The sequence below is a fragment of the Leucoraja erinacea genome, unplaced genomic scaffold (assembly GCF_028641065.1).
Source record: "Leucoraja erinacea ecotype New England unplaced genomic scaffold, Leri_hhj_1 Leri_426S, whole genome shotgun sequence".
NCBI classification, from domain to species: domain Eukaryota; kingdom Metazoa; phylum Chordata; class Chondrichthyes; order Rajiformes; family Rajidae; genus Leucoraja; species Leucoraja erinaceus.
The window spans coordinates 320-24,337 of NW_026576327.1; the positions used below are offsets into that span (position 1 = coordinate 320).

The 24,018-nt window shown below is 44.5% G+C and overlaps 1 long non-coding RNA gene across 1 annotated transcript; it reads left to right on the forward strand.

Moving 5' to 3' along the window:
* Window positions 1-364: 364 nt before the first annotated feature.
* On the forward strand, window positions 365-23,596 carry LOC129693786 (uncharacterized). Its single transcript, XR_008722913.1, has 4 exons — window positions 365-643; window positions 5,350-5,456; window positions 12,881-12,916; window positions 19,747-23,596. It is a non-coding gene; the product is annotated as an uncharacterized LOC129693786 (long non-coding RNA).
* Window positions 23,597-24,018: the final 422 nt, after the last annotated feature.

Consider the following 24,018-nt stretch of genomic DNA (forward strand, 5'->3'; position numbering starts at 1 on the left):
GAGAGTCTAGGACCAGAGGCCATAGCCTCAGAATAAAATGACGTACCTTTAGAAAGGAGATGAAGAGGAATGTATTTAATCAGAGGGTGGTGAATCACTGGAATTAATTATCACTGAAGCCTTTGGGGCCATAAATTGATACATTTAAGGCCGTCGACCATAATCACCCAACTTTATTTAGTTTTTATTTAGATTAGTTTAGTGATACAACTTGGAAACAGGCCCTTCTACTCAATGAGTCCAAGCCAACCAGCAATCCCTACCCTGCATACTGGGAATGCTGGGAATTTTACCCACGTCAATTAACCTACAAACCCGCACTTCGTTGGACTGTGGGAGGAAACCCACGGAGTCACAGGGTGAACGTGCACACTCCGTACAGACAGCACCCATACTCAGGATCAACCCCGATTCTCTGGCGCTGTAAGGCAGCAACATCACTGCGGCACCACTGTTTTGCCCCCAGCCGAGGATATTGTAAAGTGTATAGTGGAGTCAATGGTGGGAAGTATGGTCTGTGTGAAAGACTGGACTTCATCCACAACTCTGCAATTTTTCGTAGCTTCGTGTCGTAAATGGGTATATATAACACTGAACGCATTTTTCATATTTCTTCTTACAGAGACTTGTGGCTTGACTAAAGGTGAGTGGCTCTACTTAAATAACCGTCATTATTTTAAGACTGTGTCAGTTATAACTTAATACTCACAGAGCCATATATAGCGTGCAATACACTTCAGCCAAACTTGCCCACGCCAACCAACATGCCACATCTACACTATAACATCTGCCCGTTCTTGGCCCATATCCCTCTAAAGCTTTCCTATTCACTTAACTGTCCAAACGTTTCTTAAACGTTGTGATAGCGCCTGCCAGAAATACCCCCCCCCCCCCCCCGGCAGCATGTTTCATACACCGCCAGCCACTGTGTAGAAAAACATTTTATCTCGGGTTCCAATTAAACCTTTCTCCAGCTCACCCCCCTCACCTTACACATATGGCCTCTGGTTCTCGATGCTGCATACACTGGGCAAGAGTGTGCATCTACTTGATCTCTTCATTGCATGATTTTCTACATCTCTACAAGATAACCCCTCACCCTCCTACGCTACAAGGATTAAAGTCCTAGCCTGACAACCTTTCCCTGTAGCTCAGGCCCTCGAGTCTTGGCAACATGCATGTAAATATTCTTGGCATCCTTTCCGGCTTAATAACATCTTCCCATAAATACGGTGACCACAACACAAAACCCAAAATGTGGTCTTACTGATGTCTACCACAGCTGCTATATTACCTATGTCCCCTGGGTCTTGATTCCCCCTATCGTAGGGGCAAAAGATTGTACATTTACCCAATATATTCCCCTCGTGATTTTATGCAATATCAGATTACATCATCCTCCTGCGATCCTAAGAATATTTTCTTAGCCTGCTCAAACTCTCCATATAGCTCAGACCCCCGAGTCCTGGCAAATCTTCTCTGCGCAATAGCCCACACATCAACATATTTCCAATAACATGGTGAAAACTATAGTCCAAATGCGACTTCAACGAAGTCTTCCTGTAACATACGTTCCACATTTCTATACTCAATACTCTGACTAATGAAGGTAATGTACAAAGTCAGCCTCAGATGACGGCTACGGGAATGCATCTGCCCCGTCCAGCCGGGCCAGAGATACAGAGCCGCGGCCGCAGGGAGGAAAACTGACCAGTCAATCCGCCGCAGAAATCCCGAACAGATCGAGATCAGCAGCCGCACTCGGCGGCAGCGTCACATTTTCGAAGCATATTTCCGGGAGGGATTTCGAGTATGCTCTCGTAACTAGATGAGCCGAACTGGGGGTAGCGACAGCGGCCGGGCCTCTGGCAATAGTAATAGGGGACTATATAGTCAGGGGGTCGGATAGGCGATTCTGTGGACGCAGCCAGGAGACCCGGATGGTAGTTTGCCTCTCTAGTACCATGGCCTGGGATGTTTTTCAACGTGTCCAATATATCCTGGAATGGGAGGGAGAGGAGCCTGAGGTCGTGGTACATATAGGTAACAATGACATAGGTAGAAACACAGTAGAAGTCCTGAAAGGAGAATTTAGGGAGGTAGGAAGAGAGTTAAGGAGAAGAACGGCAAAGGTAATAATCTCAGGATTACGGCCTGTGACACGCTGAAGTGAGAGTAGGAATGGAGCGAGGTGGAGGATAAATGCGTGGCTGAGGGACTGGTGCAGAGGGCATGGATTCAAGTTTATGGATCATTGTGGAAGTTGTGACCTGTACAAAAAGGACGGATTGCACTTGAATCCGAAGGGAACCAATTTCCTGGCGGGGAGATTTGCAGAGGCTACTAGGGAGACGTTAAACTAGAACGGTTGGGGAGAGGGACTGAAATAGATAAAGCTAGTAGACAGTGTGTGAGGCAGGAGGCAGAGAAGGGTAGCACTCTGACCCAACATGTAGGGGAGAAAGAAGTAAAATATAATAAAGAGAGAATAAGAGGGGGTTGGGTTTCTTAAATGTGTATATTTTAATGCTCGGAGCATTGTAAGAAATGTGGATGAGCTTAGAGCCTGGATTGACAGCTGGCAGTATGATTTTGTGGCGATCAGTGAAACATGGTTGCAGGAGGGCTGTGATTGGAAACTAAATATTCCAGGATTTCGTTGCTTCAGCTGTGATAGAATTTGAGGGGCAAGAGGTGGAGGTGTTGCAATGCTTGTCAGGGAAGATATTACAGTGGTGCTTTGGTAGGATAGTTTAGAGGGCTCGTCTATGGAGGCTATTTGGATGGAACTGAGAAATAGGAAAGGTGTGGCAACACTTGTAGGACATTTAAAGGTGACATTTTAACAGTACATAATCTTTACTTCCCTGTTGGGTTGAAAGGAAAGAGTGATAATTGGAAAGAGCCATGGTTTTCAAGGGGAATTGGACATTTGATTCGGAAAAAGAGGGAGATCTACAATAAATATAGGCAGCATTGAGTAAATGAGGTGCTTGAGGAGTGTAGAGAATGTAAAAAGAATCTTAAGAAATAAATTAGAAAAGCTAAAACAAGATATGAGGTTGCTTTGGCAAGTAAGGTGAAAGTAAATCCAATGGGTTTCTACAGTTATATTAATAGCAAAAGGATAACGAGGGATAAAATTGGTCCATTAAATAGTCAGAGTGTACAGCTATCTGCAGAGCCAAAAGAGATGGGGGAGATATTGAACAATTTCCTTTCTTCGGTATTCACCAAGGAGAAGGATATGGATTATGTGAGGTAAGGGAAACAAGTAGAGTAGCTATGGGAACTATGAGGATCAAAGAAGAGGAAGTACTGACACTTTTGAAAAATATAAAGGCGGATAAGTATCCAGGTCCGGACAGGATATTCCCTAGCATATTTGAGGGAAGTTAGTGTAGAAATAGCCGGGGCTTTGACATAAATATTTCAAATTACATTAGATACGGGAATAGTGCCGGACGATTAGCGTACTACGCATGTTGTTCCATTGTTTAAAAAGGGTTCTAAGAGTAAACCTAGCAATTATAGACCTGTTAGTTTGACGTGAATGGTGGACAAATTAATGGAAATTATGCTTAGAGATAATATATATAATCACCTGGATAAACAGGGTCTGATTAGGAACAGTCAACATGGATTTGTGCCTGGAAGGTCATGTTTGTCTAATCTTCTTGAATGTTTTGAATAGGTTACTAGGAAAATTGATGAGTGTAAAACGGTGGATGTGTCTATAAGGACTTCAGTAAGGCCCTTGACAAGGTTCCACATGGAAGGTTGGTTAAGAAGGTTCAATTGTTGGGTATAAATGCAGGAGTAGCAAGATGGATTCAACAGTGGATGAATGGGAGATATCAGAGAGTAATGGTGGATGGCTGTTTGTCAGGTTGGACGCCGGTGTCTAGTGGGGTGCCTCAGGGATCTGTGTTGGGTCCACTGTTGTTTGTCATGTACATCAATGATCTGAATGATGGTGTGGTAAATTGGATTAGTAAGTATGCAGATGATACTAAGATAGGTGGTGTTGTGGATAACGAAGTAGATTTTCAAAGTCTACAGAGAGATTTAGGCCATTTGGAAGAGTGGACTGAAAGATGGCAGATGGAGTTTAATGCTAATAAGTGTGAGGTGTTATATCCTGGTAGGACAAACCAAAATAGGACGTACATGGTAAATGGGAGCGAATTGAGGAATGCAGTAGAACAGAGGGATCTGGGAGTAACTGTGCATAGTTCCCTGAAGGCGGAATCTCATGTAGACAGAGTGGTAAAGGAAGCTTTTGGTATGCTGGCCTTTATAAATTGATTATAGAAGTTGGCATGTAATGTTAAAATTGTACAAGGCATTGGTGAGGCCAATTCTGGAATATGGTTTACAATTCTGGTCTATTATTTTACAATTATAGGCAGGATGTCAACACAATAGAGAGAGTACAGAGGAGATTTACTAGAATGTTGCCTGGGTTTCAGCAACTAAATTACAGAGAAAGGTTGAACAAGATAGGTCTTTATTCTTTGGAGCGCAGAAGTTTAAGGGGGGACGATAGAGGTCTTTAAAGTTATGAGAGGGATAGGCAGAGTTGACGTCGATAAGCTTTTTTCCATTGTGAGTAGGGAAGATTCAAACAAGAGGACATGATTTGAGAATTAAGGGACGGAGGTTTAGGGGTTACATGAGGGGGAACTTCTTTACTCGGAGAGTGGTAGCTGTGTGGAATGAGCTTCTAGTGGAAGTGGTGGAGGCAGGTTAGATTTTATAATTTAAAAATAAATTGTATAGGTATATGGACGGGGAAGGAATGGATGGTTATGGTCTGAGTGCATGTAGATGGGACTAGGTGAGAGTAAGTGTTCGCCACGGACTGGAAGGGCCGAAATGGCCTGTTTCCCTGCTGTAATTGTAGTATGGGTATATGGTTATATAAAGTAGGTGCCAGAGCCACCAGTTGCTGGAAGATCAGTGGCGGTAATGTATATTTGTTTTCCCACTTTCAGGGAATTATGGACTTGGACCATAAGATCCCTTTGTACATCGATGACGTTAAGGGTCGTGCCATTAACTATAGATTGTCCCCTTGCATACGACCTCCCAAAGTACAACATCTCGCACGTGTTCAAAATAAAGTCCGACCGCCATTTATCTGCCCATTTATGTAGCTGATCTTTCTCCCATTGACACTCCCACTTTGACAGCTTTCCTCACATTCCGCAACCCCAGCGTTTGGTAATTCATAATTATCTGTTATGTTAAAGTGCCTATACTACTTCAGCAAGTAAGAATTTATTGTAATAAACGTAATTCTTAACTCTACGTATTCTTTACCACATCTTTATATTCCTTTAACAGAAGCTAAAATTCAGACAATGCAAACTGCGAAACTGACTTATCTGATCCTGATTTGCAAGAGTATTCTCTATGGAATAATTATTTCTGTATTAGCTTGCAAAGCCAAGGTAAGTCTTTCGGGCGAAGAAAATGCAGATACTATATATATCCAAGATATATCTTGTTGAGTATAGAAGTTGTGAGAGCATGCTGCAGTTATATGAGATGTCGAAGAGGCCACGGTTAGAGTATTGTGTTCCACTTTGGTCACTATTACAGGAAATATGTTGTCAAACTTGAAAACTTCACAGACGATTCACCACGATGTTGCCAGGACTCGCGGGACTGGGCTATAGGGAGAGAGTGAGCAGGCTACGGCTTTATTCCTTGGAGCGCAGGAGAGCGAGAGGTGATCTTATAGGGGTTCACACAATCATGAGAGGAATATATCGGGTGGTCTTTTGCCCAGAGCATGGGAAACGAGAACCAGAGGATAGAGGTTAAGGAGAAAGGGAAATATTTAATGAGAACCTGAGGGGTAACCTTGTCACACAAAGGATGGTGGGTGTATGGAATGAGCTGCCACAGGAGATGTTTGAGGCACGTACTATCGCACCGTTTAAGAAACATATAGACAGGTGCATGGATAAGGTAGACAATAGACAATAGACATTAGGCGCAGGAGTGGCCATTTAGCCCTTCGAGCCAGCACCGCTATTCAACGTGATCATGCCTGATCGTCCCTAATCAGTATCCTGTTCCTCCTGCCTTCTACGCATATCCCCTGACTTCGCTATCGTTATGACCCCTATCTAGCTCTCTCTTTAAAGCATCCAGAGAACCTGCCTCCACCGCCTTCTGATGCAGAGAATTCCACAGACTCACCACTCTCTGTGAGAAAAAGTGTTTCATCATCTCCGTTCTAAGTGGCTTACTCCTTATTCTTAAACTGTGGTCCCTGGGTCTGGACTCCCCCCAACATCGGGAACATGTTTCCGGCCTCCAGCGTGTCCAAGCCCTTAACAATCGTATATATTTCATTGAGATCCCCTCATCCTTCTAAACTCCAGAGTCTACAAGCCCAGCTGCTCCATTCTCTCAGAATATGGCAATCCCGCCATACCGGGTATTAACCTTGTAAACCTACGCTGCACTCACTCAATAGCAAGAATGTCCTTCCTCAAATTAGGGGACCAACACTGCACACAATACTCCAGGTGTGGTCTCACTAGGATTCTGTACTACTGCAGAAGGAACTATGTGTTCCTATATTCGATTCCTCTTGTTATAAAGGCCAACATGTCATTCGCATTCTTCACTGCCTGCAGTACCTGCATGATTACTTTCATAGACTGATGTACAAGAACCCCAGATCCCGTTGTACTTCCCCTTTTCCCTACGTGGCGCCATTTAGATAGTGATCTGCCTTCCCATTTATGCTACCAAAGTGGATAACCGCACATTTATCCACATTTAACGGCATGTGTCGTGCATCTGCCCACTCCCCCAACCTGTCCAATTCATTCTGCATTCTCATAGCATCCTCCTCACAGTTCAGACTGCCACCCAGCCTTGTATCGTCTGCAAATTTGCTCATGTTACTTTGAATCCCTTCGTCCAAACCATGGATGCATATTGTAAATAGCTGCGGTCCCAGCACCGAGCCTTGCGGTACCCCACTAGTCACTGCCTGCCATTCTGAAAGGGACCCGTTAATCCCGACTTTGTTTCCTGTCTGCCAACCACTTCCCTATCCAGGTCAGCACTCCACACCCCCAATAACATGTGCCCTAATTTTGCCCACTAATCTTCTATATGGGACCTTATCAAATGCTTTCTGAAAGTCCAGGTACACTACATCCACTGGCTCTCAATAGTCAATAGTCAATAGTCTATTTAATTGTCATTTGGACCCCTGGAGGTCCAAATGAAATGCCGTTTCTGCAGCCATACATTACACACAAATAGACCCCAGACACAACATAATTACATTTTACATAAACATCCATCACATAGCTGTGATGGAAGGCCAAATAAACTTATCTCTCCACTGCACTCTCTCCCCCCCCGATGTCAGAGTCAAAGTCAAAGCCCCCGGCTGGCGATGGCGATTGTCCCGCGGCCATCAAAGCCACGCCGGGTGGTGCGAGGTCGCACACCGGGTCTTGGTGTTAAAGACCCCGGTGTGCGCTCGCAGAGTCCCGCGGCCGTTCCAAGCCGCGCGGGGCAGTGGTGCTAGGCCCCGCTCCAGGAGCTCTTCGACCCCACAACTCGGGCGGGAGAAGTCGCCGTGTCCATTTAACTAGTTACATCTTCAAAAAATTCCAGAAGATTATTCAAGCATGATTTCCCCTTCGTAAATCCATGCTGACATGGACTGATCCTGTTACCGTTATCCAAATGTGCGGCTATTTCATCTTTTATAATTGACTCCAGCATCTTCCCCACCACCGATGCCAGGCTAACTAGTATATAATTTCCCGTTTTCTCTCTCTCGCCTTTCTTAAAACGTGGGATAACATTAGCTACCATCCAATCCACAGGAACTGACCCTGGGTCTATAGAACATTGGAAATTTATCACCAATGCATCCACGATTTCTGGAGCCACTTCCTTAAGTACCCCGGGATGCAGACCATCAGGCCCTGGGGATTTATCAGCCTTCAGTCCCATTCACCCCTTGCAACACCATTTCCTGCCTAATGTGGATTTTCTTCAGTTCCTGTCACCCCAGATCCCGTGACCACTACTATATCAGGAAGATTGTGTGTGGCCTCCTTAGTGACGACAGATCCAAAGTACCTGTTCAACCCTTCTGCCAGTTCCTTGTTCCCAATAATAAATTGAAATGTTTCGGTCTTCAAGGTTCCAACTTTGGTCTTAACTATTGTTTCCTCTTCACATACCTAAAGAAGCTTTTACTATCCTGCTTTATATTCTTGGCTGACTTCACTTCGTACCTCATCTTTTCTCCTCGTATTGTCTTTTTGGTTATCTTCTCTTGTTTACACCAATCCTCTTGCTTCCCGCTCATCTTTGCTACCATGTATTTCTTCGCTTTAATTTTGATACTGTCCCTCACGTCCCTTGTCAGCCACGGTCGACCCTTTCTCCCCTTGGAATCTTTCTTCTTCCTTGCAATGAACTGATCCTGCACCTTCTGTATTATTCCTAGAAATACCTGCCATTGTTGTTCCACTGTCATCTGGCTTGTGTATCGATCCAGTCAACTTTGGTCAGCTCCTCCCTCATGGCCCCATAGTCCCCTTTATTCAACTGCAACACTGACACCTCCGATCTACCCTTCTCCCTCTACAATTGTAGACTAAACCTGGCCATGTTCTCGTCACTCACTCCTAATGGCTCATTAACCTCGAGGCCCTTTATCAAATCCGGTTCATTACATATAACACTAAATCCAGAATTGCCTTCACCCTGGTTGGCACCAATACAAGCTGTTCTAAGAATCCATCACGTAGGCACTCTACAAAGTCCCTTTCTTGGGGTCCAGTACCAACCTGTTTTTTTCCCAGTCTACCTGCATGTTGAAATCTCCCATAACAACCAAAGCATTACTTTTGCTACGTACCAATTTTAACTCCTGATTCAACTTGCGCCCTATGTCCAGGCTTCTGTTTGGGGGCTGGAGATTAGTCCCATTAGGGTATTTTTACCCTTATAATTCCTTAGTTCTATCCATACTGATTCCACATCTCCTGTTCAATGTCACCCCTTGCAAGGGACTGAAATGCATTCCTCTCCAACAGGGCGACCCTACCCTCCTCCGCCCACCTGTCTGTCTTTTCGATAGGAGGTATAACCATTAAATGTTCAGTTCCCAGCCCTGGCCCTCTAGCAGCCATGTCTCGGTAATTCCCTCAACATCATACTTGCCAGTTTCTAACTGAGCTTCAAGCTCGTCCACTTTATTCCTTATACTTAGCGAATTCATAATCAGTACTTTGACCTCAGTATTCGCTTCCCCCTCGCAATTGGCCCTGACCTTACTCTGTTGTGCCGTGACTAGTGGGGTACCACAAGGCTCAGTGCTGGGACCCCAGCTATTTACAATATATATTAATGATCTGGATGAGGGAATTGAAGGCAATATCTCCAAGTTTGCGGATGACACTAAGCTGGGGGGCAGTGTTAGCTGTGAGGAGGATGCCAGGAGACTGCAAGGTGACTTGGATAGGCTGTGTGAGTGGGCAAATCTTTGGCAGATGCAATATAATGTGGATAAATGTGAGGTTATCCATTTTGGTGGCAAAAACAGGAAAGCAGACTATTATCTAAATGGTGGACGATTAGGAAAAGGGTATATGCAGCGAGACATGGGTGTCATGGTACACCAGTCATTGAAAGTAGGCATGCATGTGCAACAGGCAGTGAAGAAAGCGAATGGTATGTTGGCTTTCATTGCAAAGGGATTTGAGTATAGGAGCAGGGAGGTTCTACTGCAGTTGTACAGGGTCTTGGTGAGACCACACCTGGAGTATTGCGTACAGTTTTGGTCTCCAAATCTGAGGAAGGACATTATTACGATAGAGGGAGTGCAGAGAAGGTTCACCAGACTGATTCCTGGGATGTCAGGACTGTCTTATGAAGAAAGACTGGAGAGACTTGGTTTATACTCTCTAGAATTTAGGAGATTGAGAGGGGATCTTATAGAAACTTACAAAATTCTTAAGGGGTTGGACAGGCTAGATGCAGGAAGATTGTTTCCGATGTTGGGAAAGTCCAGGACAAGGGGTCACAGCTTAAGGATAAGGGGGAAATCCTTTAAAACCGAGATGAGAACAACTTTTTTCACACAGAGAGTGGTGAATCTCTGGAACTCTCTGCCACAGAGTGTAGTTGAGGCCAGTTGATTGGCTATATTTAAGAGGGAGTTAGATGTGGCCCTTGTGGCTAAAGGGATCAGAGGGTATGGCGAGAAGGCAGGTACGGGATACTGAGTTGGATATTGAATGGCGGTGCAGGCTCGAAGGGCCGAATGGCCTACTTCTGCACCTAATATCTACGTCTATGTCTATGTTGTCCATTCTCAACCTTTCCTTTCCATTAATTCGACAATCTTTTGTGATGTTACCTTAGCCACTTCCCCTTCAACTCCGTCTTTATACTCCCAATGTGTCAACCCCCCCCCCCCCCCCCCCCCCCACACACACACACACACACGTGTAGCTCTAGAACGCCAGAATATCGGTCCCACTCATGTTAAGGTGTAACCCATCCCTTTTGAACAGGTCACCCCTATCCCAGAAGATATCCCAGTGGTCTATAAATCTAAATCCTTGCTTCCTGCCCCAGCTCCTCAGCCACACTTTCAGATTCCCTATCTCCCTGTTCCTGTCCTCATTAGCACGTGGAACTGGAAGCAATCCAGAGATAACCACCCTGGAAGTCCGGGATTTTATACTTCTTCCCAACTCTCATGTTGAAGAACCTCCTTCCTCTTCTTCCCGATGTCGTTTGTGCCGACGTTCACAACTACTGTAGGCTGTTCAACTTCTCTCTTGAGGACGTTCAGAACTCGGCTCGTGACATCTTGAACCCTAGCACCAGGGAGGCAACAGACCATCCTCGCATCTCGTCTGCCGCCACAGAATCTCCTGTCCCTTCCTCGGATGACAATGGCGTCACCCACATCCAGGGCTCTGCCGACGTCGGTCTCGCCGGTCGAGTCCCATCTCCAGGATTGGAGCCGTACCTGCTTTCATTCGGTACAGCCACCCGAGTCTTCTGCACTCAACGATGTCCACCCTTTCTCTCCGTCACACACCTTGGTTCTTCCCGTAACCTCGACGTGACTACCTGACTGTAGGTCCTGTCCAGGAAACTCTCGTTTTCCCGGATGGCCCTGAGGTCATCCAGCTGCTTCCCCAGTGCCCCAACACGGTCCTTTAGGAGCTGATGCTGGACACACTTGCCACAGTTGTAGCAGCGAGAGGCTCCATCCGTGTCCCTGACTTAGAAGGATATGGTACACACGCCGGCAGTTGGGACGTGTAGATTGGGCATGTTGGCGGCATGGGCCTGTTTCCATGCTGTATGACTCTATGGCACAATATCCACATATCAGGGTAATTGCAGCTTTTTTTCATTGAGCCTGGAATCATTGAGTCGTAGAGTCCTACAACACGGAAACACGCACATTGTCTCAACATGCCTATACCGACCAAGATGCACCACCTACACTAGTCCCACCTGCCCGGGTTTGGCCCATATCCCTCTCAACCTATCTTATCCATATACCTGTCCAAAAAACATTGTGATAGTAACTGCTTTAACTACCTCCTCCAGCAGCTCTGTCCATATACGCACCTCCATCTGCGTGAAAAAGTTGCCCCCCATGTTCATTAATCCTTTCCCTCACCCCCGCACTTTAAAGTATTTCCTTTGGTTCCCGACTCCCCAGCCCTGGATAAAATATTTCAACCTATTTATTCTCCTCATGATTTTATACAACTCCATACGATCAAACCTCATCCTCCTCCGCTGGATGGAATGAAGCCCTAGCCTGCGCAACCTCTCCCTGGAGCTCAGGAATTCGAGTCTTGCCAATGTCCTTGTAAATCGTCCCTGTACTCATTTCAATTTTAAACAAAGGGACACAAATTGCTGCAGTAACTGAGCGGGTCAGGCAGCATCTCTCGAGAACATGGATAGGGGTGAGATCGATCTATACCCAAAGCATCACGTATCGGTAATGTACAGAAACAGATACATGGACAAAACATGTTTAGATGGGTATTCCGTTTTGTTGTCGCGTGTACCGAGGATAACGTGATTAACGTTTAGTGCAAATAATAAACATTGACGCCCAATAAAGTAAGATTAAAGATAGTTCAACGATTTTAAATGAGGTAGGCGGAAGATCAGGACGGATCTCTAGTTGGTGAGAGTGCGGTTTAGTTGCCTGACATTAGCGGGGATGAAACTGTCCCGCAATCGTGAGGTGTGCGTTTTCAAACTTCTGTATTTGGTCCCAGATGAGAGGGCGGAGAAGAGGGAGTCACCGGGGAGAGAATGCTCCTTGATTATGCTGGTGGCCTTGTCGGGACAGGGTGGTGTGGATGGATTAAATGTTTCGATTGCATGGTTGTCTGTCCTCACCTCTTTGTGATTGCGTGTGGTCTTGAATGGAAATGTCCCCAAAACATGTTGCGATGCATCCCTACAAAATGGTTTCTAAGGTACATTTGTAGAACTTGGTGAGGATTGTTGGGGACATGGCAATATCAAATATTCAGAGTAAGTAAAGGCATTTGGTGTGCTTATCTGGGATATGGGCCAAACACGGGCAGGTGGGACGGGTGCGGATGCAGATGGGGCACCTTGATTGGGACGGGCAGGTAGAGTCAAATAGCAAGTTTCGGTGCTGTATTGACTGAGACCCTCTATGCCGCTTCCCTCTCTGCTTCTCTCCCACTCGCTCTCTCTTTCCACACCACCGCCCTCTTCCTCCCTTTCTTCCTCTCTTCCGTTTTCTTCATGTCAGGACCCTGCTGCATACTCAAATATTAATATTGTATCTTTCCTATTTCAGACATCTTACAACAAGAGGTTTGATTGAGGGGCCAAGGTGAGTCAACAACAATGGTACAACAGTAAGACATGTATCACATATGTTATAAATTAGGTTAGTTAACATTGAACAACACATCACATGAATGGGCTATTCAGCCCGCACTATATGTGCGAGAAACAATGCCAAATTAAACTGATCACCTCTGCCTGCATGTCATCCATATCCCTCCATGCAATGCATATCCAGATGCCTATCTGAACTTCTGTTAAACGTCACTATCGTACCTGCCTCCACTACCGCCCCGGGAGCACGTTGCAGGCCGCCACCACCTCTTGCGTCAACAATACTTGCTCTGCCAGTCGAATTTTAAAAAAATCCCTCTCATTTTAAATCTATGGTATCTCATAATGTTATACATGTCTCCCCTCAGTCTCTGGCATTCCAGAGAAAGCAATCCAAGTATATCTAACCTCTCCTTGTGGTTTAAACCCTCTAATACAGGCAGCATTCTGATAAACCTCCCCTGCTCCACCACCCTCCCCCGCCCCCATCCTCTCCCTGTAGCTAAAAGCCTCTAATCCAGTTATTATTCTCATAAACCTCCATTGAAATATATTCGACCTCTCACTGTAGCTGAAACCATCTAATTCAGGCAATGTTCTGGTGAAACTCCTCTGCACCCTTTCGATAACACCCACATCCTTCCTGTACTGGGCGTCCTGAACTGCAAACAATATTCCTGACATCCTGACTCATATACAATGCCCCGGCTGCTGAAGGCAAGCACACCGTATGATTTATTTGCCACTCGATCCACTTGTGTTGGCTTTTTCAGGGAGCTGTGGACTTGGATACAAAATCCCTCCGTACATCGATGTCTTCAGGGGTATTGCCATTAACTGTAGACGTTCTCCTTACATTCAGCCTTCCAACGTGCAACATGGGGCAGGGATTTAGATTCTTAGATCACTGGGATCTGTTTTGGGGTAATGGGGAACTGTACAAAAGGGACGGATTGCATCTTAACAGGTGTGGGGCCAGCATTCTGGCAGGCAGGTTTGCCACTGCTACACGGGTGGTTTTAAACTGAATAAGGGGGGTGGGGTGTCGAATGGGATAGTGGAGGATGGAGTTAAAGGGAAATGGTTTCTTAAATGTGTGAGTGTAGAGACAGAGGGGTGTAAAATGAGGGTAGAAGCAATAGGTAGCAAGGTGAAAGGTAAAAGTGGCAGGCAGACAAAACCAGGGCAAAAATCAAAAAGGGCCACTTTTCAACATAACTGTATAATGGGTAAGAGTGTTGTAAAAACAAGCCTGAAGGCTACTTGTCTCAATGCAAGGAGCATTTGTAATAAGGTGGATGAGTTGAATGTGATATAGTTGGGATCGCGGAGACATGACTCCAGGGTGACCGAGGCTGGGAGCTGAACATCCAGGGATATTCAATATTCAGGAGGGATAGAGAGAAAGGAAAAGGAGGTGGAGTAGCGTTGCTGATTAGAGAGAGGAGTTTAACGCAATGGAAAGGAAGGACATTAGTTTGGAGGGTATAGAATCGATATGGGTAGAGCTGCGAAACACTAAGGGGCAGAAAACGCTGGTGGGTGTTGTGTACAGGCCACCTAACAGTAGTAGTGAAGTTGGAGATGGTATCAAACAGGAAATTAGAAATGCGTGCGACAAAGGCAAAACAGTTATAATGGGTGACTTCAATCTACATATAGATTGGGTGAATCAAATTGGCAGGGGTGTTGAGGAAGAGGATTTCTTTGGAATGTATGCGGGATAGTTTTCTAAATCAACATGTAGAGGAACCAACGAGAGAGCAGGCAATTATAGACTGGGTATTGAGTAATGAGGAAGGGTTAGTTAGCAGTCTTGTTGTACGTGCCCCCTTGGGCAAGAGTGGCCATAATATGGTTGAGTTCTTCATTAGGATGGAGAGTGACATTGTTAATTCAGAAACAATGGTTCTGAACTTAAAGAAAGGTAACTTTGAGGGTATGAGACGTGAATTGGCCAAGATTTACTGGCAATTAATTCTAAAAGGGTTGACGGTGGACATGCAATGGAAGACATTTAAAGACTGCATGGATGAACTACAAAAATTGTTCATCCCAGTTTGGCAAAATAATAAATCAGGGAAGGTAGTACATCCGTGGATAACAAGGGAAATCAGGGATAGTATCAAAGCGAAGGATGATGCGTACAAATTAGCCAGAAAAAGCAGCATACCGGAGGACTGGGAGAAATTCAGAGACCAGCAGAGGAGGACAAAGGGCTTAATTAGGAAAGGAAAATAGATTATCAAAGAAAACTGGCAGGGTACATAAAAACTGACTGCTTTTATAGATATGTGAAAAGAAAGATTAGTTAAAACAAATGTAGGTCCCTTGCAGTCAGAAACAGTTGAGTTGATCATGGGGAACAAGGGTATGGCGGACCAATTGAATAACTACGTTGGTTCCGTCTTCACTAAGGAATACATAAATAATCAGCCGGAAATAGCAGGGGACCGCGGGTCAAAGGAGTTGGAGGAATTGAGTGAAATCCAGGTTAGCTGGGAAGTGGTGTTGGGTAAATTGAATGGATTAAAGGCCGATAAATCCCCAGGGCCAGATAGGCTGCATCCCAGAGTACTTAAGGAAGTAGCTCCAGAAATAGTGGATGCATTATTAATAATCTTTCAAAACTCTTTAGATTCTGGAGTAGTTCCTGAGGATTGGCGGGTAGCAAACGTAACCCCACTTTTTAAGAAGGGAGGGAGAGAGAAAACGGGGAATTACAGACCAGTTAGTCTAACATCGGTAGTGGGAAAACTGCTAGAGTCAGTTATTAAAGATGGGATAGCAGCACATTTGGAAGTGGTGAAATCATTGGACAAAGTCAGCATGGATTTACAAAAGGTAAATCATGTCTGACGAATCTTATAGAATTTTTCGAGGATGTAACTAGTAGCGTGGATAGGGGAGAACCAGTGGATGTGGTGTATCTGGAGTTCCAGAAGGCTTTCGACAAGGTCCCACATAAGAGATTAGTATACAAACTTAAAGCACACGGCATTGGGGGTTCAGTATTGATGTGGATAGAGAACTGTCTGGCAAACAGGAAGCAAAGAGTAGGAGTAAACGGTTCCTTTTCACAATGGCAGGCAGTGACTAGTGGGGTACCGCAAGGCTCAGTGCTGGGACCCCAGCTATTTACAATATATATTAATGATCTGGATGAGGGAATTGAAGGCAGTATCTCCAAGTTTGCGGATGACACTAAGCTGGGGGGCAGTGTTAGCTGCGAGGAGGATGCTAGGAGACTGCAATGTGACTTGGATAGGCTGGGTGAGTGGGCAAATGTTTGGCAGATGCAGTACAATGTGGATAAATGTGAGGTTATCCATTTTGGTGGCAAAAACAGGAAAGCGAACTATTATCTAAATGGTGGACGACTAGGAAAAGGGGATATGCAGCGAGACCTGGGTGTCATGGTACACCAGTCATTGAAAGTAGGCGTGCAGGTGCAGCAGGCAGCGAAGAAAGCGAATGGTATGTTAGCTATCATAGCAAAATCATTTGACTATAGGAGCATGGAGGTTCTACTGCAGTTGTACAGGGTCTTGGTGAGACCACACCTGGAGTATTGCGTACAGTTTTGGTCTCCAAATCTGAGGAAGGACATTATTGCCATAGAGGGAGTGTAGAGAAGGTTCACCAGACTGATTCCTGGGATGTCAGGACTGTCTTATGAAGAAAGACTGGATTGACTTGGTTTATACTCTCTAGAATTTAGGATAATGAGAGGGGATCTTATAGAAACTTACAACATTCTTAAGGGGTTGGCCAGGCTAGATGCAGGAAGATTGCCCCCGATGTTGGGAAAGTCCAGGACAAGGGGTCACAGCTTAAGGATAAGGGGGAAATCCTTTAAAACCGAGATGAGAAGAACTTTTTTCACACAGAGAGTGGTGAATCTCTGGAAATCTCTGCCACAGAGGGTAGTCGAAGCCAGTTCATTGGCTATATTTAAGAGGGAGTTAGATGTGGCCCTTGTGGCTAGGGGGGTCAGAGGTTATGGAGAGAAGGCAGGTACGGGATACTGAGTTGGATGATCAGCCATGATCATATTATATGGCGGTGCAGGCTCGAAGGGCCGAATGGCCTACTCCTGCACCTAATTTCTATGTTTCTATGTTTCTATATCCCGCTTGCTCATTTTAAGATCTATCTGTCCTTTCCCTGGCCGTTTCTGTTGCAGTGAACCGCAAAGTGGCGCAGCTATTGGAGCCACTGCCTCACAGCAGCAGAGACTTAGGATCGATCCTGAACTTCGGTTGCTGTCGTTCTGGGGATTTCATATTCCCCCTGTGACAATGTAGGATTCCACCGAATGCTCCGATTTCCTCCCACGACACAATTTTCTGATCTTTCATTTTATATGAATATTTCTTGATTTTATTAATGTACTAGACCAAGTGCAGAACCGTTGGATCTGTTCTCCCAACGCACCCGTTCCCTACCCGTAGCCCTTACGGGAGGCGAGGTCCTCCAACTCAACACTTTGCCGAACGTAAGATTCCAGCACTCCTCTGCCTCCCCAGTACTGGACTTGAAATAAAAAACGCCAATTGTACTTCCCCAATTGCAACACCAATTGACCCTCCCCCTGCTGTCCTATCAGGAGCAATGAAGGCAACACTGTTGCAAATGTCGGGTGCACTTGCTGAAAAATGCCATTGAGTTGAAACGTTCGGAGTGTTCCTGTCTTGCAACTTTGAAATGGAAGTGTGTGGGAAGCTGTGAGGGATGATTTTAACAGTAAAATCGTTTTCAATTCAAAGTATTTTTACGTGTTTAAACTTTATTCGTAATAATTCGATAAATAAAGCATGAAATGTTAATATAAGGTGATTCCGGCCTCGAAGGGAACAATGTCAACCGGAATATGTAAAAACGATTATCGTTACCTCGCTGTTTTTTTCGCGAAGATGTAAAGACAACCACATATACACGCACGTAGAAGATCAGAGTTTTAATAAGTATATGTGGTTTCATTTAAATCATGATTCCATTAATAATATTAATGATTCCATAAAGTCATAACATCAAAATTACATGATTCCTATTTAATGATGTTGATCTATAATTCCAGGATGTCATGATTTTATAAGTTGGTAATTTACTGGAGAGAATTCTGAGGGATAGGATATACAAGCATTTGGATGGACAAGGGCTGATTAAGGGAAGTCAGCATGGTTTTGTACGTGGGAGGTCGTGTCTCACAAATCTGATTGATTATTTTGAAGATGTGATCAAAAAGGTTAGTGAGGGTAGAGATGTAGATGTTGTGTACATGGACTTTATTAACGCGTTCGACAAGATGCCGCATGGAAGACTACTCTGAAAGGTTCAATCTGATGCGATCCAAGGTTGGATATCTTAATGGGTAGCCAATGGGCCCCATTTAAGGAAGCAGAGGGTCTTGGTTGAAGTTTGCTTCTCGAACTGGATGCCTGTGACTTGTTCGGTTCGGTGCTGGCCCCCTTTCCATTTGTCATCTACATCAATGATCTGGATGAGAACAACGGGGCAAGATTAGCAAGTTTGCTGATGGTACTAATGTTAGTGGTTTTGCAGTTAGTGAAGAAAGTTGTGAACGATTGAAACATGATCTGGATCGATTGCCCATGTGGGCGGAAGAATGGTTGATGTAATTTAATACAGAGAAGTGTGAGGTGTTGTCTTTTGGGGCGTCGAACAAGGGCAGGACCGACACAGTAAATAGTAGGCATCTGAGTAGTGTTGTAGAGCAGAGGGATCTGGGAATAAAGGTGCATGGTTCGTTGAAAGGCGACTCGTAGGTAGATAAGGTGGTCAAAAAGGCTTTTGGCACTTTGGCCTTCATCTGCCAGAGTATTGAGTATTGACGTTCGGAGGTCATGTTGCAGTTGTATAAAACATTGGTGAAACCGCGTTTAGAATATTGATCTGGGAACCATGTAATAGGAAATATAACATCAAGCTTGAAACGTTTCAGAAATGATTTACGTGGATGTTGCCAGGGCTAGAGGGTGTGGACTGTACAGAGAGGGTAGGTAGGCTGGCTCTCTATTCCATGGATCGCAGGAGGATGGGGGGAGATCTTATAGAGGTATATACAATCATGAGAGGAATCGATCGGGTAGATGTACAGAATCGTTTACACAGAGTAGGGGATTCGAAGACCAGACGATATGCTCTAGGTCAAGGGGAAGGATTTAACAAGGAATTCGAGCGGTAAATGTTTCACACAGAGGATGGTGGGTGTATGGAACAAGCCGCCAGAGGAGGTTGTTGAGGCTGGGACTATCCCATTGTTTACGAAACAGTTGGACAGGTACATGGATAGGACAGGTATGGAGGGTTATGGACCAAGGGCTGGCAAGTGGGACTAGGGTAGCTGGGACATTGCTGTCCGGTGTGTGCGTGTTCGGCCGAAGGGCCTGTTCCCGCACAGTATCACTCTATGAGTCTACAATATCTCCAATGAGTCTACAATATCTCAAATTTCCTGATTTGGCATTTCATGGCTCCATGATTTCAATGATTTTGTGGCTTTATCGTTTCGTGTTTCCATGATATATCTGATTTCAGAATTATTCAACCTCACGATATCTTTGCTTTCAAGATTGTATAATTTTATAGTTCCTGATGCCCCCTATTTCAAGATTGCATACTTTTATGAAACCGTCTTCAATTTGAACATTATATGACCATGATTTCGCTGATGTTGTGACGTTATGACTGCGATTCCATATTATTCATGACTTCAGGATTGAATAATTTAGCAGTTCTGAGATACACCCGATTTCAGTGTTGTATAACTTTATGAGTCCATGATATCTCTGATTTCAGACCTGCATGACCACGATCCCGTGATTTCAAGATTATACGGACCTATCTTTCCTTGGATTTGAAATCATTTTGGAATATTAATTCGCTTTGCTGCGTTAGTTAGGTGCGTTTGCTCATGACCTGTTACCTGGTTCACTCTGAAATCAATTTTCTTGTGATCCGGAAGGTTAGTTTTCCCACGATGGACTTCAAACTAAAATGTTTGAAGAGGCCTCTGAATTCACCAGAGATCTAGCAATCTGCAATTTTTATGTACGTGGTGATATGTTAAGCAATAAAGATAGCGTTACTGCAAATAAATCTCCCGTTTCTCATTTACTTATGTCATATTTGCATAAAACGAAAAAAGTCATAATTCAAGGGACCTGAGCTACAAAACGTTCATAAAATATAGGAGTAGTATTAGTCAAGTCTTGAATGGAAACATAAAAACATTGAACATGGGTACAGAAGTAGGCCATTCGGCCCTTCGAGCTTGCCCCACCATTCAATATGATCATGGCTGATCATCCAACTCAGTATCCCGTACCTGCCTTCTCTCCATACCCCCGATCCCTTTAGCCACAAGGGCCACATCTAACTCCCTCTGAAATATAGTCAATGAACTGGCCTCAACTACCTCCTGTGGCTGATCTATATTTCCCTCTCAGCTGCATTGTCACGCCTTCCCCCCTTAACCGCTAAAGCCTGTACTAATCAATAACTTGTCAAACGCATACCTTTATCCATTGATCTGGCCTCCACAGCTGTCTGTTGCAACGAATTCCACAGATTCACAACCCTCCGGCTAAAGAAATCCCTCCACATCTGCATTCTAAAGGGATATCCTTTCATTCTGAGTCTGGGGCTTCTGGTTCTAGACTCTCCCACTAATCATAAACACATATCCACATCCACTCTATCCAAAACTTATACTATTTGGTACGTTTCCATGATGTCACCCCCTCATCCTTCTATACTGCAATGAGTGCAGTCCCAATATCATCAGTGAATTAATCCAATTGTCCTTGGATCATTCTTGTAAACCTCTGCTTGACACTCTGATGGAGAGGTTGAACAGGCTAGGCATATACACATTGGAACACTGTAGATGTTGTACATATGGATTCCAGCAAGGCATTGGACAAGGTTCCGCATGGTAGGTTGCCATGGAAGGTTAGATGGCATGTGATCCAGTGAGAGAGAGCTGAATGGATAGACAATTGGGTTCATTCAAGGAAGCGAAGGTGATGCTGAATTATCGTTTTTCGGGCTGCAGGCCTGTGACTAGTGATGTACCTCAGGGTTCGTTCCTGGGTCAATTGCTGTTTGTCATCATATCAATGATTTGGATGAGAACATACAAGGCATGATTAAGGTAAAAAAGTAAGGAATAGGAGCAGAATTAGGCAATTCGGCCCACCAAGCCTACTCAATAATTGCTGATATATCTATCCATCCTCATCCCATTCTCTTGCCTTCTCCCCATAACCTCTGTCATCTGTACTAATCAATAATCTGTCTATCTGTGCCTTAAACGTATCCACCTAATTGGCCTCTACAACCTTCTGTGGCAGAGAGTTCCACAGATTCACAACCCTCTGACTAAATAAATTTCTCACCGTCTCCTTCCTAAAATAACGTCCTTTAATTCTGAGTCTATAACATGTAGTTCTACACTCTCCCGCCAATGAAAACATCCTCTCCACTTCCATAATATCCACAAATGTCACAATTATTTATGTTTCAATGGGGTCCCTCCTCATTGTTCTAAATTCCAGCGAGTAAAGGCACAGTGCCGACAAACGTTCATCATATGTTAACCTACGTAGTCCTGGGATCATTCATGTAAACCTCCTCTGGGCCCTCTCCTAAACCAGCGCACCCGTCCTCAGATCTAGTGCCCAGAATTACTCACAATATTCCAAATATGGCCTTACCAGCATTTTATAGAGTTTTGACATTTCATTTCTGTTTGTGTATTCTAGCCCTCGTGAAATACTTGCTAGTATTTAGTTTGCTTACTTTACTCCCGATTCTACTTGCCGATTAACTTTTTGAAAATCCTGCTCCTGCACTGCAAAGTCCGTTTGCTCCTCCGATTTCTGGATTCTCACCCGATTTAGAAAATAGTCTACGACTTTATTATTACTACCAAAACGCATTACTCCACATTTTGCAGACCTATGTTCCATCTGCTACCTCTGCCACTCTCCCAACCTATCAATGTCCTTCTGCAGAGTCCCTGTTTTCCCAACACTACCTGCCCCTCCAACTATTTTCGTATCAACCGCAATTTCTTCCACAAAGACTTCAGTCCACTCGTCCAAATCATTAGTATACAATTCGAAGAGGAGCGGCCCCAGCAGCGACCGTTGCGGAACTCCAATAGTCACTGGCAGTCAACTCGAAAGATACCCCATTATTGCCACCTCTCTGTCTTCCGCCATCTAGCCAAGCTGCTATCCATGTATACGTCATTTGATGCCGTGGGCTCTCATCTTCGTAAGCTGCGTCACGTGTGGCACCTTATCAATGGCTTTCTGTTAAAATAAGTAAATGACATCTCATTTGTCTGTCCTGTTATTTACTTGCTCAAAGAATTCCAGCAAATCTGTCAAGGAAGACCTCCCCTTTACAAAGCCATGCTCACTTCGGCCTATTTGATCATGACAATATCAGTACTCTGAAACATCCTTTTTAATGATCTTAAAAATCTTACCCTAGCACTGAAATCAGACTAACCGGCCTCTAGTTCCCATTGTTATGCCTTGCATCCTTTTTTTTTTTGCAGAGGATAATATTGGCAATGTTCTAATCATCTGGAACAACTTCTGACTAGTGATTCCTAAAATAGCATTATAAATGCCTCCGCAAACACTAAAGTCACTTATTTCTGAACCATATAGTGCAGTCTATGCAGCCCAGGTGGCATCCAACTTCAGCCTGTTTAGTTTCCCAAGCATCTTCTCCTTGGTAATAACCATTCCACTAACTTCTATCCCCTGGCTCTGGAATCTCAGGCATGTTGCTGGCGTCTTCCGCTGTGAAGAATGATGAAAAAAGTGATCCAACACCACTGCCATTTCCTTATTTCCTACTATCACTTCACCCGCATCATTCTCCAGCAGTTTAATGTACACTCTTCTCTCTTTCTTACACTTTATATAAATGAAGAGAGTCTTGCTATTCTTTTTTTAATATTATTGGCTAGCTTTCTTTTGTATTTCATCTTTTCTCCCCGTATTGTGTTTTCTGATACCATCTGTTCCACTTGAAAAGCTCACCAATCCTCTGGCTTCCCACTAACCTTTGCACTGTTATACACCTTATCTTTTAGCTTTATACTGTCCTTGACTTCCCTTGTCAGCCACGGACGCGGCTCCGCCAATAATCTTTCTTCCGCTTTGGAATGAAATGATCCTGCATATTCCGGATTATTCCCTAAAATTCGTGCCATTTGGTGGTCTACCGTCACCCCTGCTAGGGTCCCAATCTAGCCAACATTGGCCAGCTTCTCCCTCATGTCTCTGTTATCCCCTTTGCCAAGCTGCATAGCCGACACGTCCAGTTTCACCTTCTCCCTCTCAAATTGCATATTAAAACGTATCATGTTGTGGTCGCTACCTCCTAATGGTCCATTTATCTTGAGTTGCCTGATCAAATCCGGTTCATTACACAACACTATTATGCAAAATTACCCTTTCCGTGGTAGGCTCCATCACAAGCTGCTTTAAGAATCCATCCCGTGGGCTCTCTACATATGCCCTTTCTTGTAGACCAATACCAACCAAATTTGCCCAATTTACCTGCATATTGAAATCTCCCATGACCATCGTAGCATTGCCCTATCTGCATTCCAGTTTTATTTCCTGATGTACCCTATATCCTGGCTACTGTTTTTGGAGTTGTAAATAACTCCCATGGCGGGCTTTTTAGACTTATAATTTTTCATCTCTATCCACAATAATTCTATATCATCTGGTCCTATTCTACCCTCACCCCCACCCCCTGTGCCCACACTGTCATTCCGATATGACGTATAACCCTGAATATTAAGCTCCTCGCTCCGATCCTCTTGCAGCCACGCCTTCTGGAATTTTTTGAAGATGTAACTATGACAATGGACAAGGAAGAGCCAGTGGATATAGTGTACCTGGTCTTTCAGAAAGCATTTGCAAAGGTCCCACATAGGAGATTAGTGGGCGAAAATAGGGCACATGGCATTACGGGTAGAGTGCTGACATGGATAGAGAAGTGGTTGGCGTACAGGAAATAAAGAGTAGGGATAAA